Below are 6,249 nucleotides of genomic sequence, written 5' to 3'. Positions count from 1 at the left end.
ATAACAGCAGTATTCTCAAACTCTGTTCTCAGGACTCCTTTTCATACCCTTAAAAATTATCACAGACTCCAATTAGCTTTTGTTTATATAAATTATATCTATCAATAATTTTCATTTTTGCAGTGAAAATTTTTAAATATTTTGTATTAATTCATTTAAAAATAATATCAGTAAGTCCCATTATATGTTAATATAAATAATACTTTTATGAAAAGCAACTACATATTCAGAAACAACAACAAAAACCTAGTGAGAAGCCCAGCATTCTTTTCATTTGTGAAAATCTTTTTTAACGTCTAATTTATTTGAAGTCAGTTTGATTTTTATACATGCTCTGCATCCAGTCTGATGTGACATCACAAGTATACAGAAAACTCCAGTGCACACTTGTGAGAGCAAGAGAATGAAAAAGGCAAATGATGTCCAATACTGTTAAGAAAATAGTTTTGACTCATGGACCGCATTGAGAACCACTGCTTCACAATGTTAGGGTTGTTGGGTTTCCCAGTATCAGCTGCCTTCTCTTACACACACACATGCCTGCACATGCTTGTCTGGTATTTTTATTTTGGTAATGTCGTGATATTCTTGGGATAACTGAAAACTGTGCATTGAGCATCAGTGTTCTGCATGGCTAGCTAGTAACAGAATGGAGGTCATGGCCCCACATCAGAGACACATAGTCTCAGATTTGGATCCTGGCTCTGTCACTGATACACTCTGGCCTGGGGGAAATTATATAATCTCTTTAAAGTCTTGGTTTCTTCTTCTGTAAAAGAGGACCAGAGTAACTTCTCTTCACAGAGCTGTTGGCGAGATTAAGGACATAATGTACATAAAGTAACAGGTCCAATATCTGGCAGAGACAGAATAGGTGCTCAGTGCGTAGTAGATATGATTGTGGTCATCATTACCATTATCAATAATGATGTAAGCTCTATGAGTGCGGGCACTTTGTTCACGGATATAACTCCAGACCTCCAGTTAGTGCTCAAGAAATACGAATGCATGGAACTTTATACAAATTCAACTTCCTTCAGAACCTGTCAGCCTGACTCAAGATATAGTTAGCCACAGGGGAGAAGAACAGGTGGTCCTGCCCCTGGGAGCTTTTGGTCTAATTAGAGGAAAAAAAGACTCACACTTGAGAAACAGAGCAGTAACCAAAGGTGTGTGATGAAGAGTCAAAACGAGCAGAGCTGCCAGCATTTATTGCAGTGGCTCACAGATGGGAGATTCTAACACCTGGCCTGGGGACTGCTGTTGGCTCTGAGGTCTATTTGCCGGCTGCTGTTGTTGTTTTTATCCCTCCAGCAGCTTGCATGCACAACCAGGCAGAGGGGAGGAGATGAAGCAGATAGTCCTCAAAGATGGCTACTGCCAAACCCTCTTCTGTACACACTCCTCCTCCCATCTAGAGGTCTGTTTCATCTGGGCTGACCTTGTGACTTGCTTTGAACAATAAAATGCCATGGAGATGACATTCTGGAACTCCCAAATGCAGGCCTTCTTAAGGCAGCTTCTGCTTCCTCCCTCTTGGAAGCCAGTGGCTGTGTAAGAAGTTTGGCCATCCTAAAACCACCATGTTGGGAGAGAGTCCAACAGGAGGAAGGACTGCGTGGGGAAGCACCAAGGCACCAGACATACGCATGAAGCTTCCCATCTAGCAGCTGAATGCAGCCAAGTGAGTGACCCCAGCTGATATCATGTGGAGTAAAACTGTCTGGCTGAATCCAGCTAAGCCACAGAGTCATGAAAGATAGTAAATTGTTGTCTTAAGCCGCTGTGTTTTGGAGGGGTTGGTCTCATAGCAAAGAAAACTGAAACGGAGAGCAGAGGCTGAGCAAGAAGAGGGAAAGGTGGCAGAGTCACTGCACTCATAAACCTCAGGCTCTGGCACATGGTACCCTTCCCCTCCAACCCCGGGCACAAAGCAGATAGAGAGACTACACACACTTTTGCTAAAGTGTGTCTGGATTTGAACTTATATCCTCAAGGGAAATCCTATACATAATTGACAAGTAGGAAAAATGTTTAGGTAACAGATAACAGAGCTGCCAGGAGAGACATGCCCAAGGTTCACCATTAGTAAATATGCATATCCCCTCCGGTAGTATCTCCACTACTATGGTTTCTCTTGAATATTTTTATTTTGCATTCCACTTCTTTTGAGACCCCCTCATTCCTGCTGCAAGGCTTTTGCTCATGTTTTTTCCCCTCTCTAGACTGCCCTTTCTCTTTTTCTCTTCCGATTGGACCCTAACCATCCTTCAATCTTGCTTATCCCATCAACTCCATCACTAGACTTCCCCAGGTCCACCTCACACTGGTCACACCCTCCCTGGAAGGCTACAGCACTAGTTGTATGTCACATACATTTTGCCACTTGAGAAGCCAACCATTACAGATGGTGACAGCTGACTGGACTTCAGAAGTGGAGTCCAGGATAGGAAGCTGGAGCTCAGGGAAAGTGACCTGCCTGAGTTCGCGTGGTTAGTTAGTGGAGCATGAAGCATCCATACCTCAGCTCTAGAGTTTCGGTAACCCAAATTTACCAAACATCTGAGTTGAAATGGAAGTGGATGAGGACTCACTGAGCACCAGCAATAGCAAAATAGGCTTACACCCGCTGTAAAATGAAGAGAAGATGCCCAGAAGAGGCAGTTACAAAGTTGACTTGTATGAGACTGTACTATGGATAAGGTAAGATATTCAGAGCAAGCATCATTTGGGGGAAAAGATTAAGATCAAAACAATAAAAATGTATCTGTTTGGTCAGAACCTATGATTTGTACAGTTCTGATGTAATGAATAAAGTCTCTGTATAATAAAGTGCCTGGCCAGCCAGACTCTGCCCTCGGAAACACACCCAAGTCGCTTGTTCCTTGTTCTGAATCAAGACCTTCCAAGGCTGTACGTGCAACCTTAATTTGGTTTGGAAAATAACTCTGACTCAGTAGGGTAGTTGAGTAAAAATCATACCCAAGGCGAAGAACAAAGAACTAAAAAGTTAACAATTAAAATGAAAACAAAGAAAAAGAAAAATTACACTGAAATGTAGGGTGTTAGCCCCTTTGTAAGATTTTAGTGTAAGTGAACTGGTGGGTTTTGTGTCATCAAATTATTGTTGATTTATTTTTTTAAGGTGATTAAAGCAATTAGGAGATTCTGATACATTAGACTTGTGAAGACTTTAATTGCAAAAGTGTGCAAAAATGTTTACTTGTTAGGGGGAATCCAATTTGTTAAGTTGATGTTTTTGAGTTGTTAGTGACTCAGTAGTGTGTGAATATTTTCAAAACAATTGCTTAAAACTTAGTAAATTGGACACCAAGTATGAGTCATTGTGAACACTCCTTTCCACCCCCTAAAGCTCCTGGGACACAGACAGGCCTGGACTCCCCGCCCCCCCCCCACCCCCCCCCCCCGGAGAGCTTCTCCCTCCAAGGCTGGTGCCCTAGCACCTCTCTCGGTCACGCAGATCTGGCTCTGTTTCTTTCATGTGTGTTCATCTTCCATCATGGGGCCAGAGATGTGGCATCCTCTCTGCTTTTTCTTTACTGCTCAGAGCAACCTCAAATCATCTTCACTTTTTAAATTAACTGGATTTAACAGAATTGGATGGGACTTTTAATCCAATGACAGCAACACGCCCGGTTCTGTAAAAAACTGAATTAGGCACAGCTCTTGTCAAGAAACATCCCTGAAGACACGACACAAAAGTAAAGGGGTTTCCATACCTGGACAAGGGACAGTGTCAACACACTCACCTGGAATGTACGACGCTTTTAGATGGTGCTGGCAGGCAGGTAGGTGGGGTTAAGCAGATTTCCCAGAAGCGATTCTGAAGGAGGAGGTTGTGGCAGGCTCCAGCATTGTCATAATGGATCAGTAGAAGGAGGAAGACATGACAAACCAAGGAAGGCTACTCTCCTTCCTCACTCCCCTCAGCGCCCACTTTCACTCAAGGACAGAGAAGTATCATGAACAGGAAAACCAGAGAAGGGAGACAGAGCAAAGGTCAAGGGTACAATGAGCTGGGTTTGGGGAGCAAAGCAAAGGGAGAAACTTGGGAAAGTCTGATTTCGAAAGAAGAGTTCTCAAGAGGGCTAATGCTTCCAACCCTAAAGGTGACTACCAGGGTGTTATTCCAAAGAGAGTGGGAACAGAGGCTAATGCTGCAGAGTGGCCTGGATGGCCAAGAAGGAAGAAAGGAGTAGTTTGGACTGTATGGAGAAGGAAGCTGCTGGGGGCAAGTGGCCAGGGGCAGTGCAGGAGATGCACAGTGTCTCGAAAAGCCAGAGGCAGACACAGAAGATGTGGACAGGAGGAAGCCCCGCCTGAGAAGGGGGATCGCTGGAGAAAGAAGGCAATGGGGTCCTTTGGCCATCAGGCGACTCAGAAGCAGAGATGAGTAAGAAAACTGCCCAACATGTGTGACTAGACAGAGGTGGGAAAAAGCATTTGAGTCACTTGCATGAAACCAGTTAAAACTATGCAAGAAGGTCAGGCTTTCCAGCATATTGACATTTGGGACCAAACATTGGCCCTGGCGCCAAGAAGGATTTCTACACCAATTGCAAGACCTTTAAAAGTTCATCCTTTTGTGGTGGAGAAAGCTGTTCCTTTATTTGTACACTACGTTATTTTGCACTTAGGGGAAAACACGGTGATATGAATCACCCTAAATTTGCATCCCTGTTGAGTCGGGTTGTGTTGGAGACAGCCAGTTCTCTTGAAGCAGTGAGCAGTAAAAAGCAGCTTACTGAAGTGTTTCAATTCCTTTTCATCCACACTGAATCAGTAGAGTCAAACACAACTCGACTGGCTGACGTGGGAGGGATGCGGAAGGGCAGGAAGAGGAAGAACCAGTCAGCGCTGACTGTGCTGAGCATGCTGCATGCGCCAGACACTGCTTTGAGCACTTTGCGCATACCGTCTCATTGATCCACCTGTCCCTTGAGGTGGCACCATTATTTACAGGGAAGGAACCTAAGGCACAGAGAGGCTCAGTACCTTGCCCTAGGTCCCAGAAGTGCTGGGATTATAATGCAGGTCTGTCTGACCCCAGCACAGCTGATGATGGGATGAAGGGGAAGCAACAGCATCGCGATCTGCGATGGGACCAAAAGCAGCGCCTTCAGCCTTAAACTAAGAACCGGTTTTGATCCGCTTAGCGTGGGGAAAGGATGGATAATCTGCACGTTAGTGGCTGTGCCACTTACTGACTGTCTGAGATTTCTTGCTTTTTCCTGTTATTTACATTTTTGCCTATTTTTGCTTTGTCCTCTCAACTGGACGGACAGCTCCTGAAGAAGGGGACTGTCTCGTGGGTCTCTCGCCTCCTGCTCGTTCAGAAGCGCGTCAGGGGAAAGGTAACTGATTACCTCGTCTTTTCAGCCTCCTGGTCCACCCTCTTTGTAAATGAAGGACAGTCAGCCCCATATATTTTTAAAATGTGGTAAACAAATTTTGTAAACACTTGCTGGGGAATTTTCTAAATGCTCTACCAGTAGAATGAATTTAAGCATGCCCCAAACTTTAATGAAACTTCTTCCGTGCTGTCTTCAGGTTGATGTTTAATTTAAAAGTTTACACTAGATTTTTCCTCAAATTTTGATTTGCATTTAAATTGCCATTCTATTGAAGTGAATAAAATGTATATCTACTTAACAAAATACCGTCTCGGGGCTATCAGTCTATCTTAAAAGTTGTTTTTCGCTTTAAAAAAAAGAGGCTTCAGAGTTATCCTTTAGGTTTTCTGTTGGAATAACATGTTGACAATTCAATGCTGAAAATAGGGTTGGGGGAAAAAAAGAGAGAAAAAACAGACACACACTCACATACACACAGAGGCAAATGCTAATCCTCCATGGATGTGCACCTGGAGCACAGAATCGACCCTATCAGGGTCTAGAACGGTTGAAATACTGTCAACATGTTGATGACTTTCTGATCAGGTTCTATTTGCCACTCTTTCCCAGTCCTGAAATGGATCAAGGACCACAAACCATCCCAGCTTTAGCAAGAACTAGAACAACATCTTCCCAGGTGAAGAAGGGAAATTCTCCCCCACGATGCTGCCAGCTTGGAAGGAGAGGAACTGCAAATGCCCCTCGGCTCCTTAGACTCGAATTTAGCCTGGGTATTGTATAGTCTTAGAGAAAAAAAAGTCTCCTGAGGGAGGCTCAGGCAGCGGGGGTGAATCAACTATTGTCGTGGCGGACGTCGGGGAAGTCCAGAGTTAGG

This window comes from Equus asinus, chromosome 6, assembly GCF_041296235.1.
Source record: "Equus asinus isolate D_3611 breed Donkey chromosome 6, EquAss-T2T_v2, whole genome shotgun sequence".
Lineage (NCBI taxonomy): Eukaryota > Metazoa > Chordata > Mammalia > Perissodactyla > Equidae > Equus > Equus asinus.
Note: the sequence above shows the minus strand (reverse complement) of the source record.